Consider the following 16,933-nt stretch of genomic DNA (forward strand, 5'->3'; position numbering starts at 1 on the left):
GAAGAGGAAGTAATCAGTGTGGGTTGGAAGAGTCTGAGCAGGTGGACCTTGAGCTGTCGATGCTTTAAGGATGAGTAGGATGAGGAAGATAGAAGGCCTGACAAATGAGTAAAATTATTCTGTCTCACCCAGTGATAAATGGGATACCTCTGGCCCACTCTCCCCATCCCCAGGATAATTTCTGCATTGGAGTTGGTGCTTGGGTGGGAGAGGCAGTAGGGGTATTCATGCACTCATTTATTCAAAACAAAGTTTATGGAGAACCAATTAATTGAGAGCATAATGACAAGATGATGAAACTACAGAAAGAAATAAAAGGGGCTATCACAGAGCTAAGGAAAAAAATTGAGAGTACAGAAAAAGTTAATAAAGGAAGAAAGTAGAATCCATTGAATACTAAATTACTAACACAGAAGGAAGGCTTGAAGAAGATTACAATATATGCTGAGAGAAATTCATCAGAGAAAATCGTGCAAAGATGATCTCTCAGAAAGGTAACTGGGCATCTGGGCAAACACAGGCCACTTCCCTCACTCCAATTGCATAGTTACGTGGACCTACTTGGCTGCAAAGGAGGCTGGGAAATGTCTCCAGCTGGGTGGCCATGTGCCCTATTAAAATTCAGGGTTTTTCCATTGCTGAAAGAGAAATTAGGAACTGGATACTGGGAACAATTCATTTCTGCCACAAGGAAAAACTCATGTTGCCCTCAGACTTGATCTGCAGCAGAAGAAAAACTGGAAAACACAGAGAAGAGATATGTGGAATTCTGAGGGAAAGGCAGTGTGACTGAAGATTTTACTTTTACTTAAACCACTCTGCACGGGTAAGGCAGGCAGCCATTGTCATCCACGCAAGAACTCAGGGAGTATAGCACATATGAGCCCGTCTTGGAAAAACCTACTTGATGATGAAAAAGATTAATCAAAAGCAAACTTAGGAAGCCTTAGTTAAAGGTCATTTGGTGAGCCCTTTATCCATTCAAATAGAGCAAAGCTAATAAACACAGGTGGGCGGTAAGCTTAAGAAATAGAACGTGACAAAGTAAACAGAATGTAAGAGAAATGAAGAGCTCTGGGAGGAAGTGGAGGCCATGCTCACTTTCCCTGTCTCATCCTGACTGCGCAGGGCGTTAAAGCCATGGCTCCGACCTCTCAGATATGTGTGTGTGTGTGTGTGCGCGTGTGTGTGTATAAACTTGGACTGATCTTCAAGTATCCTTTTGGTGGAGAAATGTGTTAAAAGTTCAGCTTTTCCATTATTTTTCTTTTCTGTAGAAGTAAAATAAAATAAAGTTTAAAAATAAAAATAGCTGTTTTATAAAGCAATTCTATCCATTCTTCTTTCATGCATTCTTCCATCTTCCACACTTCTATCCAAGTGAAAATATAGAAACATGTGAAGAATGATATTAATCTATTTTTTTTGTGTGTGGTTGGAGGGATCTCATGTGACATTTAGCTTTGTATAATCTAGTGTTGACTGATCAAAAAAAATAATAAGCTTGTTTTATTTGAATAAAATCACCAAGGCTATTCTAAAAGGCACTGTTAAATTCTAATACTCAGGGCATGGAGAGGGTCGTGGAACAAGACAGTGTCTTTTCATGGGGAAGTTGGTAAGTCAATTACATGAACACCAAACTGTAGGCAAAACAAAACACTTTATAAATCAGATGAACAATTGGGTATTGGGCCCAGAGGACAATGGGGACAGTGTCACAAAGGGAGAGATTGGCACTGGTTGTTGGAGGATGAGGAGAGTTCTGATAGGTTGGGAATGAAGAAAGGGCATTCAGTCACACACAAAGCCTGGAGGAGTGAAAGCACGCAGCCTGTCTGGGTAACATGCAATCTGCTGTGGTTGGAGAACGAAAGATGAATGAAAGGATAGCCACTATTCATTAAGTGCCCACAGATACAAGTGCGACACAGAGATATCTCTAGGCTGCCCAACAGCTTACAGAGTGGGTATGATTACCCTCTGGCACAGATGAAGAAACTGAAGTTAAGAGAGAGAGATTTTTCTGCCCAAAGCTACACAGTAGTGAGGTGGTGATTTGAGCCTCTGAGCTGCTGGCACTCACTCACAAGCCCATGGTTCTTCAGTGCCGTGACTGGTAGCACACAGGGGACCTGAATTAGCTGGCTTTGTGAACATGAAGTATAAAAATAGAAATAAATGTCAAGAATATTTTTATAGATGAACATTTTATAGGTAAATATATTTTATATATTTACATACAGTAGGCCTATGAAATAGAAATATATTTTACATGAACATTTTATAGGTAAATCTTTAGGTATATATAAAAATTAAGTTCGATTCAGACTCTTGTATCCAGCAGCTGTGTAACCCCAAGCTACTTAGTCCAAACCCTAATTTCCTTATCCATAAAGGAGGATAATAATGGTGGGGCTGTCTACCCCCAGATTTGGTTTTATGTATAAATTAGATCATAGATGTGAAAAGTTGAAAAAGTATAAAAGAGTGACACAGATGGTTTGTTACTGATGACGCACTCCTTGCTCTTCTGTGAACTTCCAGACTTCTGTTAAAGTACCCACAGGTGTCTATAAAAACTCCCACAGTCATAGACATGGTCCCTGCAGGCTTGCAACAAACACCTAGGTCAACTGGTCTCCTGATTCAGATAACCAGCTGGGGGCTGCAGGAGGAGGGAGCTGGGGGGAGGGAGGGGAGGCCAGCAGTCTGCCTGCCTCATGGGTTGCTGGGAAAGTCTGGGTCAGAGAGTTGAGTTGGGATGGCTGTCAACACTTGGGCATTACACAGGGCAGAGGAGGGTGTTCCAGACCTGCCAGCCTACAGGCAGGAATGTCAGAGCTGCCAGGTGAGCAGGCCCTGGCTGCTACATGTGTCTGGCAGAGAGGATCATGGTCTAGAAAAGGGCTAGGAGGGACAACGTTGTCAGGGAACTCTGGAGCAGTGTTTTTTTCTCCAGGGGTGCTGATGAGGACAAGGCAGGCCCTGGCCTCAAAGAAATTGGGCTCTAATGCAACATACCAGGGTGGGCCTGCAGCCAGACCTCAGCCCTGAGCTAGTGTGGCCTGAGGCAACTTACATATCTTCAGGAAGGATTGGGTTTATTTTAGGGTCTGGGATGGGGCCTCCCATGATGCTGAGCATCCAAAAGCCCTGTGCGTGTGTGGTGTGTTAGGGTGGTGAGGGTGGCAAGGGGCTGTGTTTTGAGAGACCTGACTTCTTCTGTAGTGATCAGTCCCTTCCTCATCTTAATGGTTTCTTTACTATGCTCCACACTGGCCTTTTAGCTCATTCTCAGCTCAGGATAAGCCCCTTAATGCTATGACATCCAAAGGAAAGAGAAGACGTAGTTCTCTTTTACTGTGCTTATATTATATGAAGGTAGCTATGTGAGACAATGGCCTCCTGAACAGCAGGGTGCTGACTGGGTTCTCTGCACAGCCCTGGGCCCAGCACAGTGCGCAGCCCTTAGGAGGCCTTGTGGAGTGAGCTCAGCTCTCCCGATGTACACTGTCTACCCATGGAGACCAAGATGCACTCAACAGCCAGTGAGCATGAGCTGGTGCTCTCTAGGTAAGGTGGGGCTGCAGGAACCCATGGTGGGGAACACCTGGGGCTCTGGTGGGTCCTCCCACCAGACAGTCTTTTCTTCTACCTGTTACCTCTGGCCTTGAGTGAGAGACAAGCAGGAAGATGCATTCGGGAATGTTCTCTGGGTTGATCTATGGAGCTGAGTCCTGGTGGGGAGTCAGGTTTGGGACCTTGCTTTTGTTTTCCTTATCCTGTTGGAAGCCAGGGTCATGGGAGTGTGTCCCTGGTAAGAGAGGAAGACAGTGAGGGAACTCTGCCCAAGGCAATTAGGCTGAATCATCACATACGTGAGCAGACTGCAGGGGTTGCCTTTGTCAATTGAACAGTGTTGGGAGGATGCTGGCCCAGGGCCTGGACTGGGGGTGGTTCATGACAGCATTAGTATGAAATCCCCAGAAGATGCTTCCTGGTAGAGGGCTTGTGCTGGTTCCTTTTTTGCTCTATACAGTAAACATCTTATTCTGGCCTGTAAATTTGGAGAGGGAAGAACGAGCAAAGCGATGGGAGAAAGGTACCCCCCAGGGAAATGCTTCTGCACTGTGAGAGTGCTACCCTTGTGTCCCAGACAATTCAGGTGACTCCCAGGGGTAGGGTTGGGGGACAGCTCACTCCCTTTTCCATACCGTTTTCAGTGTCACCTTTCTGAGAAAGCCCTTCTCATACTGGGAAAAACCCCCACATACTTTGCAGCCAATAGACTTGCATTTAACTCGAGAGGTGGCCCTTGTCAGCTGTGTGAACTTGGGAAGTTCTCTGACTCTCAGTTTCCTACTCACACGCATTGTGTGAGTGTTCTCTAGTGCTTAGCCTAGTGCTGCCACATGGTTAGTGATCAATAAATGGAGGAAATTTTAAAAAGATTTTGTTTATTTATTTTTAGAGGGAGGGGGAGGGAGGGAGAAAGAGAGAGAGAGAGAAATATCAATGTGTGGTTGCTTTTCGAACGCCCCCTGCTGGGGACCTGGCTCAAAACCCAGGCACGTGCCCTGACTGGGAATTGAACTAGGGACCCTTTGGTTCACAGGCCAGCACTCCATCCGCTGAGCCACACCATCTAGGGCTAAATGGTAGTAGTGTTTAATGTCACAGCACTTTTCAATGTTTATTTTCAGTTATTGGTCACCTAATGGGCCAGAAACTTTTCTAGACACAGTGAATATGAAGCTCCACAGGTTCAGCCTCTCCCTACAGGGGCCTCCATTTAGAAGGAGAGATGAGTATGTACAATCAGGGTGCAGGGAGCGGCACACATTGCTGTGGGAGGAAGGAGCAGGGGCAGGGTTGGATCGGAGGAGGTGAGACCCCCAGAGGAGGGGTTTGCAAGCAGTTAGAGTGGGGGCCGGGAGAACTGCAGGACCAGACAAAAGGAGGTTCACACAGGGATTTTGACTAGACCCACCGGTTGTGGGAGGAGGCAGGAGCTGACAGTAGGGGCTCCCGCAGCGGGTGAGCCCACAGGGCTCATGCCCTCTGCCTGCATTGGAGCCCACACCATTTGGCTCAGGGTAGAGTCTGCAGCCTTTCTCCCTCAGTTGGGTGGACCTGGTCCAAGCCAGGCTTGACTTGGAGAGAGGGTGTTGAGATGGCACTTATCAGCACAGAGCTCTCTCCAGGCTCGGGGCTAGGGTCAAGGGTGGGCCTTCCCAGAGGGAGTAGAACAGGTTACCAGACAAAAATTGTAAATGTGGAACCTCTAAAATGTAGGCTTCAAGTGGTGTAGACTGACAAGGGGCAGGGGGGAGCTTCACAAAACTTTGAAACAAAACTGTTATCAAATTGGGACACAGGGAGGGTGGGCAGGTGGGGTGACCTATGAATCCAGTGATCCCATGTGCAATGCTCGATGTCACACACACACACACCCAGAGGAGACTCCTTGATATTTGAGGGTATACGTTTGTGATTTTAGTTATTCAAAAATGACTTCAAAATCCTATAATATACAAAAATTGGGTGAATCATTTGGATGAGATAAAAATGAAATTGTATTTGCTACCAAGATGGTAAATATCCCTCAGCTGGTGATATAAACACAGCCGGTTTTGTTTGTTGAGCTCTTATCATGTCCAGACATGTTATATGCTTTAAAGGTATTTCATTTCTCCCTAGTTAAATCCAGCGCTCTTGCTGTACACCAGGCCTGCTCCACACAGCTGAGTGTGACTGCAGAAAAGTACACCATCATCTGGACTAGGCCCCTTCGAGTTCATGACCATGGCCCTTGGGTGGACTTTGGTGTTGTCAGATCATCTTGCTTTATTTCTAGTGGGTCTTGGCTCTGCTTCCTACTAGCATTACCTGGGAGAGATTGTAAAGTACTGCTGCCTAAATTCCACCCTGAATTAATGAAATCAGAGTCTTCGTGGGATGGGTCTGGGCATCAGTATCTTTCTTCAAAGTGCCGCAGTTACTCCGATGGGAAGCCTTGGTCAGGAAGCACTGCCATTCTCTGTAATCCGGATGACTGTTTCACACCCTTTCTCTCTCCTCAATCCTGTATCACCTTCTCTTCATCCTTGATCTCAGCTGAGAACCATGTTTCCCTCTCACGTGAGAAAATAATGGCAGAAGAATACTTTTCCACTACCTTTTCACTACTAAATCTACGCCCTGTGTTCTACTTTCTGCCTGTTAGTCTGGATGATGAATGGTTTCTGCTACAATTTAAGACCAACCCCTCTACTTGTACTGCATCCTGTGCCCTTAATTAAGGATATGACTTCAGTAATTCTCTCTTCTTTCCAATGTTTCTCTACTCAGCCATTTCTCTCTCTCTCCTCCCACACCTCCCCTTTCTCCCACGCTCCCTCTCTTCCTCCTTCTCCAGGTGGCTGTTGACTGTCATTCCTCCCCTCCACACACACATGCACAGGCCCATTTTCCCTGACCTCATCTACCCCTCCAGCTACCGCCTCATTTCCCTGCTCCTTGAGTCATCTGTGCTTGCTCCCTGCAGTTCCTCTTCTCTCACTATTTAAACCCAGTCTAATCACTGTTTGCATTCATCACGTCACAAAAACTTCTGGGTTCACCAGGGAACTCCATATTGCCCTATCCAATGGTCAAATTTCAGTCCCAATTTTAATTTATCAGCATCATTTTATGTAGTTGATTGTTCAAGCTCCCCTTCAAAAAATATTTTCCCTGGGCTTCTGGAATATCGCTCTCTTTGGTTCTCATCTCTCACTGGCTTTTCTTTCTCACTTTCCTTTGTTGGCTCATCTTCACTTGTTCATTTTGGAGTGCCCTAGGGAGCAGCCCTTGGACTTGGCCTCTTCCCCATCTCCTCAATTCCCAGTAATCCTCTGCCATCCACATGCAGACAGCCCTCAACTTATAGCTCCAGCCCAGACCTTTTCTCTGCACATCACACTCATATATTCATTCATCTACTCAACAAATTTCCTTAGGTGCCTAACAGAGATCTCAGTGATGATAAGTCCAAGACTGAACTGCTGCTTTTTCTCAAGCAGCCCCCAGAGTGACAAAGTCCCTGTGAAAATGCCCCTAATGTGACAGATGTAGGAAACACTTAGGAAGTGCATACACAATCCCTTGTCTACAATTTCCAAATATAAAGGTCTGTGAAAACCAAGTTTTATTTTTAACCCATTTGGTGGCAAAACTTGACCTGGACTGATGGGAGTCTATTTATAAATCTTTAACCTACTTAGTTTAAATATTTATTTATTTGTGGCAGAAATATTACTCCATATAATTATGGAGAGCTGCCCGACCCTGCTGCGGACACCGTGTAACACAGGATTTAGTCAGCATATCGCTTTTCTACAACATGAAGCGTTCTGAATCCCAGTGCTGATTAGATCCCACAGATTCCTGATAAGTATAATTATGAACCCTTGTTAAAATGTCTGACTGTTCAACATTTGAAACTATGCCTGTAAAAAAAAAAGTGTTTTTTTCCCCTGGTAACTAAAATTTCTTTGAAGGATCTTTCGAGGAACAAACTCACTATTAGTCCTGATTGAGATCAGGCACGGCAGGCCAGGCTGCGGTGGACATATGCGAAACAGAGGGTGTGAATAAAAGTCTACATACTGAACAATGAGCTCTCTACTCCCCAACCTTATTTTTTGTGGGTTCCCATAGTACCGGCAAGCTAGGGCCATACTCCCAAGTTATAAGACTATGGGAGCCTCTCTGTAAATTGAATAGTCCATGAGAAAAGGCCTATAGATATTGCCATTTAGGGTTTTTTAAATAAAATGGACAGATTACTCTCAACCCCTTTCTTGTAAAATCCACCAGTCCAGCAGTCCTGCCCACATCCCGAGCTTCTGGTCAGCTTTTAGTGTGTCACTTTTAAGTGAAAAAAGGACCACTAAGGGTTAATAGATATTTGAGAAAGTTTAAAATATGAAAAACAGAAACAAAATGAGACAAACAACAACAACAATAACAAACAACCTCACAAGAAATAGAGACAATGTAGGGAGCAGTAGAAAATGTTACAAAGACTATAATTGCTAGTGTCTTAGAAACAAGGGAAGATGTCACATTAATACAATAAAGACTGCAGAGAAAATGCCTACCTGTTTTAGAATGTTACCTCCCACATGCCCACATCAGCTTGGCCTGCTGTCCCTGACCTTAAGTTTGAAAATTGAGTTTGTTCTTAGAATGCTACTTAAATTGTAGTTACCAGGAAAAAAACCACATTTTTATAGGCCTAGTTTCAAATGCTGGTACCTGATAAGCATTGGAATTCCAAATTCTCCATATTTTAAAAGAAGATGCAGATACAGATAAAAAGAACTCTTGGAAATTAAAAGTATCATAGCAGAAATAAATGAATCAGTGAAGGATTTTGAATATAAAGTTGAAGAAAACTTGCCAAAAGTCAAACCAAAAAGACAAGAAAATGAAAAATAAGAAAGAACCATTCTAAAAAGTTGAACATCTGAGTAGTAGGACTTCCATAAAAAGGGAATAGGACACCAGAGGGTAAGAATCCTGAGAAATAACACAAGAAAACTTCCAGGAACTAAACAACACAGGCTTTTAGATTGAAAACTTACTTGAGTGCCCAGGGCTATGAACGAAAAAAGACACACACCAAAGCATATCATTGTGAAAAAAACTGAGGAAAAGCTTATAGACAGAGGAAAAAAGCAAACCTCAAACAATTACATAGAAGAGAAATCTGATTCTACACTAACATTAGAAGCTAAAGGACACTGGAGCCCTGTGGAGAGCAAGACCAATAAAATGGCATTGGTTTGATCAAAATAGCATAAAGTATATAAAACAAAGTGAAGTCACTCATATCAACCATGATGGCTGTCAGTCAGCCATGACACTTTGGTTCAAGATGGAAACTACCCAAATCAGAGCAGACACATTTGGCAAGGAGACACTCCTAAAACATCTGCACATGTGATCAGAATAGCCATGTCTGACACCACTTTCAAGGTATAACTGAGGCAGGTTCCAGACTACTCCTGAGACTGTAGAGCTCCAGACACCAGAGTGCTGCTCCATGCCACACTGATCTCCCTTGGCATCAGTCGCTGGAGGCTGTCCTGATGGACCAAGGACTTTGTCTCCTCTATCCACCTGGCCCCAGAGATCTTTCCTTGCAAGACACTGGCAACTCCCTTGCCCACCATGCTGTCCCCCAGACCTGCAGACAGAGACTCTGGGCCTTGGGTTCATTATTTTCTACTGATATCTCTGTGTGTGTGTGTGTGTGTGTGTGTGTGTGTGTGTGTGATATTTCTCTTAGATTGTTAGAGCATGAATAGGATATTAATGTATCGTGATCTACTTTGAGTGAACCTGCATTCAGTAAAAGCTGAGTGCAGAGCATAGTTACTGTGTGTGACTCCTGCCTATTTCTTGGTGCGGGCTGCTCAGCAGGCAGCTAGCCCAGCAGTTGCCTGGCTGACTTATAGGAAAGACTATATTGCAAACACATGTTGGTGACAAGCCATACCTTCAAAGTTTTGAAAGAAAATTATTTTTAACTGAGAATTTATATTGAGACAAAAACTATTAATCAAATGCAAGGGTGGAATATTGGCATTTTCAGACATGAGGAGTCTCAACTATTTTACCCCCCATAACACCCTTTCTGAGGAAGCTACGGTAGACAGGCTCCTCCGATGTTAGGGAGTAAAGTGAGACAGAAGAAATGGATGCTCCCTGTAATAGAAAGTCACAAAGTAGCTCGGGTTTGAGTAGGAGGATGGAAGGTTCTAGAATGGAGAACTTCAAGAGACTAATGAGAATCAAAAAAAGAACTGCTGGAAAGTTGAGGTCTGAATTAGTGATAGGTACTGACAACTAACGAGTGTACAAGACAAGAATTAACCGTAACATACCACATGGCCGAGTTGTGAACACCAATGTATCTGGTCATAATAATGTAACTTCTAGTGCTGACTTAAAAAATGGTATAACTATAAAGTAAGAGGATGTGGGAAGTAGAAGAGGTGTGTGGGATGGTAGTCAAAGAGCTAAATCCTCATTTTCTGGTGTAGGAAGTTAATGAATACTATTTAACGTTTAAAAACAAAGAGCCATAACGCATGATAGTTAGATATATTTGAGCAACAGAAATCAGGGGCCTGAACGGACGGGGCAGGAACTGAAAGCATGTATGAGAACTGCTCTGACTAAAAAAAGGGCTGCTGTCTCTCCATGTATCCAAATCAGCGCCTCGGACAGGCACGATGAAAACTGAGCCGTTGTTTGCTGTGGAAAACACAGCAACAACACAAAGGACCAGCTGCGGTGCCTTCCCTCGGGGATTCTGCGCAGGGCAGTGGCAGGAGCAGTTCCCCTTTCTGGGTCTCTGAAAATAAATTCTTACACCATTTCTCTTTTTATCAGAACCTGTGTATTCAGTGTTCAACTTATCTTTGATTTCATTTCCTTTATTGAAAGAGCTTGGTTTGCTTTATCCTGACACCGGTGGAAAGAGAGGCCGTGGCGGGGAAGGCTAATAATGTGTGGGATTCTGGCTTCGTCCCTTACTGGTTCTGTGCCTGGTTTCTAGCTGAAGCCCTCTTTCCTCACCTGAAAATAGAGAAAACTCTTCTTGCCTCATAGGACTGTGTGAGGAATAACTGAATGATTTAGTACACAGAGTGCCTGGCACATAGTAATTGACAAAAAAAATTATAAAAGTAAAAAGGAACACTGTAGTTAACCCTGGGTCTAGGGCAGGAGCCCCATAAAGTTGTTCTGGGCCCCAGAGATGAACCATCCAGACAGGGCAAGAGCTTTGGGAGGGGAGGGGAGACCAGAAATAATCCAGGAAGTTTTCTTATTTTAGCAGAAGTTCTTACAGTATTTTGGGTACAGTGTCTTCTGATCTGACTGCAGAGCTCAGCACATTTGTAGAGATCCAGATCCTGGAATGTTTTATGCACAGGAACTGATAAAGGCTCTTAGCTAATTTAGCTTGCACATCCAAACACAGTCACAACAATTTCTCACCTCCCAGATAATGTGACATAATGCGCCCAGGCTCACAATTTATCTTTTACCCCAAGGCTGCTGTGTGCCTTGTGTGATCACTCATTTAGGGTAGGGACCTGGGGCCAGCGCCCTGCCCCTGCGACAGGCTAATCCCTTCTCTGACTCAAAACTGAGCCCTTTAGTAATAGTCTGCTTGGAGGAGTTTTACATCAGGGGATGCTGACCCATGAAGCCATTAGGGTGTATGCTGTTGGCTCATTTTATGAACTTCTTTGGATCTTGGAGGTCTCTGGAAATCCTTGTCTGGTCTGTGCGCAGTGCCTCACATGGTGTGCACCAGAAGGAAACACCTGCTGGTATCTCCGAGGGAGTTAATGAGGCCAAGGCAACCTCTCACTTGTCAGCTCTCATCCTCCTTAGAATTATCTTCTGATGCTTCTGGGCCTGACTGAGGGTGGAGGAGAAAGGGGATTAGCTGAGGAGCTGCCATGGGCTGTAAGGTGGGGGACAGTGCAGGTGGGAGTGAGGCCAGTGGAGATCAAGCAGAGGACAGGCCCTGAGCATGAGAAAGGAGGAAAGTTTTACTTACTTGGCTGGTGAGACCTTGGGAAAATAGTGAAACCAAATCTATCTAGATGTCAAGCCAGTAACCCTTATGGGACAGGAGGGAGGTTAGGGAGCAGAATACACACAGGTTAAGTGGGGTCGTGCATTAAATAGATGCTGTATTAAAACTGCAAAGAAGCCCAAGAATATGTAGGTGGTTCAGGAATAGGGATACAAGGGGACCCTGTGATCAACTGAATGAATAATGCTGATAGGGTGATAGGAAGAGTTGGTATCGGCCACTTAATAGAAAAAAATCTTGTAATAGAAGAATCTACAGTCTCTATAGCTCTGTTATTATTTCTCATATTTCTGCAAAGTTATACCTGCAGTCCAGGAGTATCCCTTTCACTTGCCTCATCTTTCAAAAGCCTATGCACAACCTTTGTAAGGAAGGTTTACAAAAAAAGGCTTTTGAGCAGCCACAATGGATGGGCAAAACCCTACCACAAAGCCATGCACTGGCTCATGGGCGAGTCCCCTTGCTCTCACGTACAGCCCAGTCAGACTTCAATGAGCCAGAGCCAGCTGGAACCCCAGAGTTGGTCTAAACCAAGTTGTTCAGAGGTTTATTGAAGGGATTCAGGGAATGCTTGCAAAAATAAAAAGTAGGAAGTACAGATGAGCCTTGCAACTACTAGAAAGTCACCCAGCATCTGGTTTCTCGGGCTGCATGGTTTCCTGTCTGCCTCATCCCAGGCCTCTCTCTTGTTCTCTTTGTATAACAACTTCCTCTCTTCCTGCAGGTCCCCACAGCCCCATCATTTGATCTTGTGCATGGCATTTGCTTCTCATAGTGCCCCTACTACACTTCCTTTAAACTTTAGGGTCCACTGCAAGTTTGCTGTACTCTTTTTTCATAGTTGCAATTTTGAAAGTGTCTGATTGGTCCAGCTCCCTTATTTATGGGTGAGTTGCTTCTTTTTCTTTTTCTTTTCTAAATTTCTACCTGGGACATTTTTTTCATTGCTTTTATAGAGAAAAGAAGGGAGAGAGAGAAACATCAACATGAGAGAGAAGCATTGATTGGTTGCCTCCCATACGTGTCAGGACCAGGGGTTGTATGTGCCTAGAATGGGTATTGAACCTGCAACCTAGGTATGTGCCCTGACCAGGAATAGAACCTGCAACCTTCCAGTTATGGGACAATGCTCCAACCAACTGAGCCATACCAGCCAGGGCATGAGTTGCTTTTAAATCAAAATTTCACCCTTTGACCATCAGGGGAGGCCCAAAGTGTGAGTGGGTGGGGTGGCGGCAGGTTGGGCAAGTAAAATGACTTGCCTACTTGAATGACATTGGAGGTCTGCAAGCCATCCTCCAAAGGATTGGAAAAGCATTGATGAAACCCCATGTTCCCTCATTAGTGTGTGAGTTGCTGTGGCTGAAGTGCAGGGTACATGGGGTGGAGTGGTAAGGGGGCTGGTTGGCTAGGAAGGGGCATGAGACTTGGGTCCCCAGAGTCTTTGCCTGGGTCACAGAGCCACAGAAATCCAATAAGTCTGTTTAGACAGATTAGTGGGTGAGTTATCCATCTCCCACTGAAGGTTTGGCTTGGAGTAAAAGGAAGGAGGTAAAAGGCTAGCTAGAGAGGAGTGGAGAGTGGGGGCCTCTTCCTGTGAAGGAGGCAGGTGCATCAGCAGCCCAGTAGTCCCCATACTCTGAGAGTACCTTGCTGCTGTTCCCTGGGGAAGGATCCCTATGGCAGGCTCCCAGGTGGCCATCAGCAGAGCTGTGTTTGCAGGTAGAGATGTCTTTCTGGCCTGGCTCGCTCTCCCCGTGAGGACTCTAGTTCCTGGTGTTTTGTTGACATTAATTAAACACAGCAGCAAAATGCTCAAATACTGCAGGCAACTTTTTATTTTTCCACCTCACCTGATGCCTTTGTCGTTTGTCCTGATCTGCCCTGAATGTTTGTAAGACCTTGACATTTCTATACCCTCAATTGGCTTGTTTCGGCTTCTGTTTCACCTGACCTCAGTCAGTTTTCCTACCAGTATCTGAATGACGCTTGTTTCTCTTTGCATCTTTCTTCTAGACACCACCCTTATGTATTACCACTCCTTCTCTGCCCTAAGTGGATTTCTCACTTTTTCCCCTATCTACCACATACCCCCTCCTCAAGCTTGATTAGAGGAGCTCATTTGATCATCATGGATCTTGTCTTAGACTTGAACTGAGCTGAGTGTGAGCATGAAATATGAAAGCCCAGACTCCTGGAAGGCAGCACTCATTTCCACTAGAAATGTGATGCATGAAAAATTTGGAAACTCTTTGATCCAGCAATTTGACTTCTAAGACTGTGTCTTAAGGAAATAACCATGGATTTTCCTCAAAGACTAAGCTTTACAAAGGACTATTTGTAATTAGCAAAAATGTTGGAGATGACTTAGATGTCTAGCCTTTTGGGGTGGGGTAAATTTATGGTACAGCCACATAAATTGCCTGGCTTTATTGCATCTTTGTAAAAAAAATCTTTTTTTTTAAATGTTATTTTAATCATTGTTCAAGTACAGTTTTCTCCCTTTTACTCCCATTCCAGCCCACCCACCCAACCTTCCCCACTTCCCTCCCATTACCACCCTCCCATTGCCTCCCTCCCCCTAGCTTTTGTCCATGTGTCCTTTAAATTTGTTCCTGTAAACCCTTCCCATTCTCCCCTGAAATTCCCTCTTCTCTCTCCTCTGGTCACTGTCAGTCTGCCCCCTATTTCAGTGTCTTTGGTTATATTTAAAAATATGGAACGCTTCATGAATTTGCGTGTCATCCTTGCACAGGGGCCATGCTAATCTTCTCTGTATCGTTCCAATTTTAGTATATGTGCTGCCAAAGCGAGCACAAAAAATATCTTATTAATAAAACTAGGAAGTATGTGTTATCTGTAGTTATCTTGGGTGGGTGGAGAAAGAATGGGTAACTTTTCTCCTTTTTATGACTTAATTACATTTTCTGAAATTTCTAGAATGAACATGACTTTCTTTGGAACTAAGAAAAACAATTACTTTAAAAACAAATGCTGTCCACTCAGACAGCAATAATAATATATGGGTTGAAAATTTAGGCTGAGTTAAAAATGTCCCCAAAATAAATTAGAAGTTGAATTCAGATTTATAACATTGTAAACAGCTTACTACAGAGGTCAAAGGGAGACTTGAGCCAGTTTGATGTACTGTTGGTTGAAATCAGTTGTCCACAACCTTATCTAAACACAACCTTGGGGCAGGAACTGTAGTTTTTTCACTGATTTTTCTTATGAATTATAGCAAGTAAGTAGCACCAGGGCTCAGTGTCTGAAGTACATTGCTTTGCTTAATCTACAGTCCACTGTGAAATGCTCAGCTCCCAAAGGGATAGGTTTGGGTGGATAGATGGCCAGTTTGAACCCTGGGAAGAAGGTTGGCTCCTTCAGGTGAGACTGTTCTGGAAGGGGCTCTGATGTGGTAGGAGTGGCCAGGGTAGAGAGTGGGAGGGGCAAGGGTTCCTACCCTCCTGCATTTATTAACATATGTGCCTCTGGTGCTTTGCATGCAACTTTGCTTTGTTTTTTTTTCTTCTCTGCAGGCAAGGTAGAACCAACTGTGCAGAGCTCTGCAACCAGCAGCCCAGAGAGAAGCAGCTATGATGCCCAGCTGAAGTGATCTGGCCTCCTTGAGCCTGCCCCAGTCCGGGTGCCAGGTGTCTGTCCCAGCACTGAGGTAAGACCCCTTCAGTTGCTGCCTGGGGTCATAGAGGGCAGAATGCCTCTTATTGGGATGGTGGTGGTGTGTGAAAATCTCCTCTAAGGCTCAGGAAAGAGGCAGCAGTTTATTCTGGTACAGTCAAACCATCTGCTTCCACCTCAGCCCATTAGGAGGCAAAGTTGTTTGGTGGCCAGAGAGACTTTGATTTTTCAGAGCAGGTCTTTTGGAATCTGAACACAGAGTTGTGTTTTGCCAATTGCTGGTGAAATTTGAACTCCAAAGGCAGTAAATTTATTCTCCAGGTAAGACTGCACCTGATTCAGGTGAATGCTTAATTTAGGTGCACCTGTTCTGTTCTGCAAGGGAAGTCAAGCTCTTAGGAAACTCTCTGTGTCTGTCTCTGTCTGCCTGCCTGCCTGTCTGCCTGCCTGCCTGCCTGCCTGTCTGTCTGTCTATCTCTCCAATCCAAAGGAAATAGAGTAACAGACATTGTATGGGAGGGAAGTTACTGCAAAACATTCCAGTAAGCTCATTAAAAATGACTGTAATGACCTAGATATGTTCTGATTATAATAGGATATTTGGAAAACTACTGATGTGGAAGAAAATAAAATATGCCTAAAATCCTGCTGCTGTTAATCTTCCAGGTAGTTTTTATTAAGGTTACTCTTTAAGCTTCCACAGCACACTGGCTCCTGCTGCATGGAGGCAGAGAGGCAAGGCAGAAAACACACTCACATAGGAGCCAGGAGAACTTGTTTTTAGTCTGGAGGCTATCGAGAGCAGATTTTTAAATATTCAGGATTTGCGTGCTGGTTGTTAAAGATTGTTAGCAGCTTGAAATTGGCTATGGTGGGAAAATTTACACCACAGACATTAGCCAGTGCTAAAAACCAGGGCTGTTTTGTCTTGGAGATTCAGATTGCCAGCACATCCGTGGGCCCAGTGCTTCCTCTACCACCAACAGGCTGGGTAGCAGAGCATGGGCAAGGCATGTCACTGGTGCATCTCTCTGCTCAATAAGTGTTTGTTAAATGAATGAATGAGAGTGAAATTTCTGTTTTTATTATCCCATATGAACATTGGGAGGGTCTCCTAAGGCAGGGAAAATTAAACGTTTTATATGCTGTGAGGCTCCCTGCCCTTGGAAGAAAGGGGTTTAGTTGATTGATAATCTCTGGTATATTGATAGAGAGCAGTTGCTGGCATTTTCCTACTTGGGAGAATCTGTGAATTATTGACACCCTTTCATAAGGGCAGATGAAAACTCTCCATTTACTGACCAACATCTGGGGCAAATTTCCTTGCTGGAAAAATCAAGAAGTGGGTCAGAGAAGTGTGAACAGGAAGCCCCAGCGCTACCAGTTGTGAGAGCCAGGACTGAAATCAGAGCTTTTGACTCATAAGCTCTAATGGGGGGTGGGGGGGGTGTAGAGGAGGGAGGAGGAAAAGGGGCATTTCCTGCCAAATGTGAAATTTAAACAAAAGCGTCTTTCTTCAAGGCCCTGCTGTCAGCAGATTAGAGCTAATTAAATTAGGATAATGGAGACCCAGCATTTGCCTGCTCCCCCTACTTTCTGAACCTCGGTTTCTTCTCCTCACCTCTT

General features: G+C 44.4%; 1 protein-coding gene and 1 non-coding gene across 4 annotated transcripts in view; one reads left to right on the top strand and one right to left on the bottom strand.

Annotated features, from left to right (window-relative positions):
- The window catches only part of ST6GAL1 (ST6 beta-galactoside alpha-2,6-sialyltransferase 1), a 120,632-nt gene that overhangs the window by 11,707 nt on the left and 91,992 nt on the right, over positions 1 to 16,933 (top strand). For 2 of the 3 annotated variants that reach the window (XM_036017823.1, XM_036017822.1), the window contains exon 2: positions 15,208 to 15,341. The gene's annotated coding sequence lies outside the window, so the exon portion shown is untranslated. Of the gene's footprint in view, positions 1 to 12,708; positions 12,745 to 15,207; positions 15,342 to 16,933 lie in introns of those variants that run through there. The other variant, XM_036017824.1, reaches the window with a different exon arrangement.
- On the bottom strand, positions 14,379 to 14,485 carry LOC114491299. The gene has a single exon (XR_003684077.1). It is a non-coding gene; the product is annotated as a U6 spliceosomal RNA (small nuclear RNA).

This window comes from Phyllostomus discolor, chromosome 2, assembly GCF_004126475.2.
Source record: "Phyllostomus discolor isolate MPI-MPIP mPhyDis1 chromosome 2, mPhyDis1.pri.v3, whole genome shotgun sequence".
NCBI classification, from domain to species: Eukaryota; Metazoa; Chordata; class Mammalia; order Chiroptera; family Phyllostomidae; genus Phyllostomus; species Phyllostomus discolor.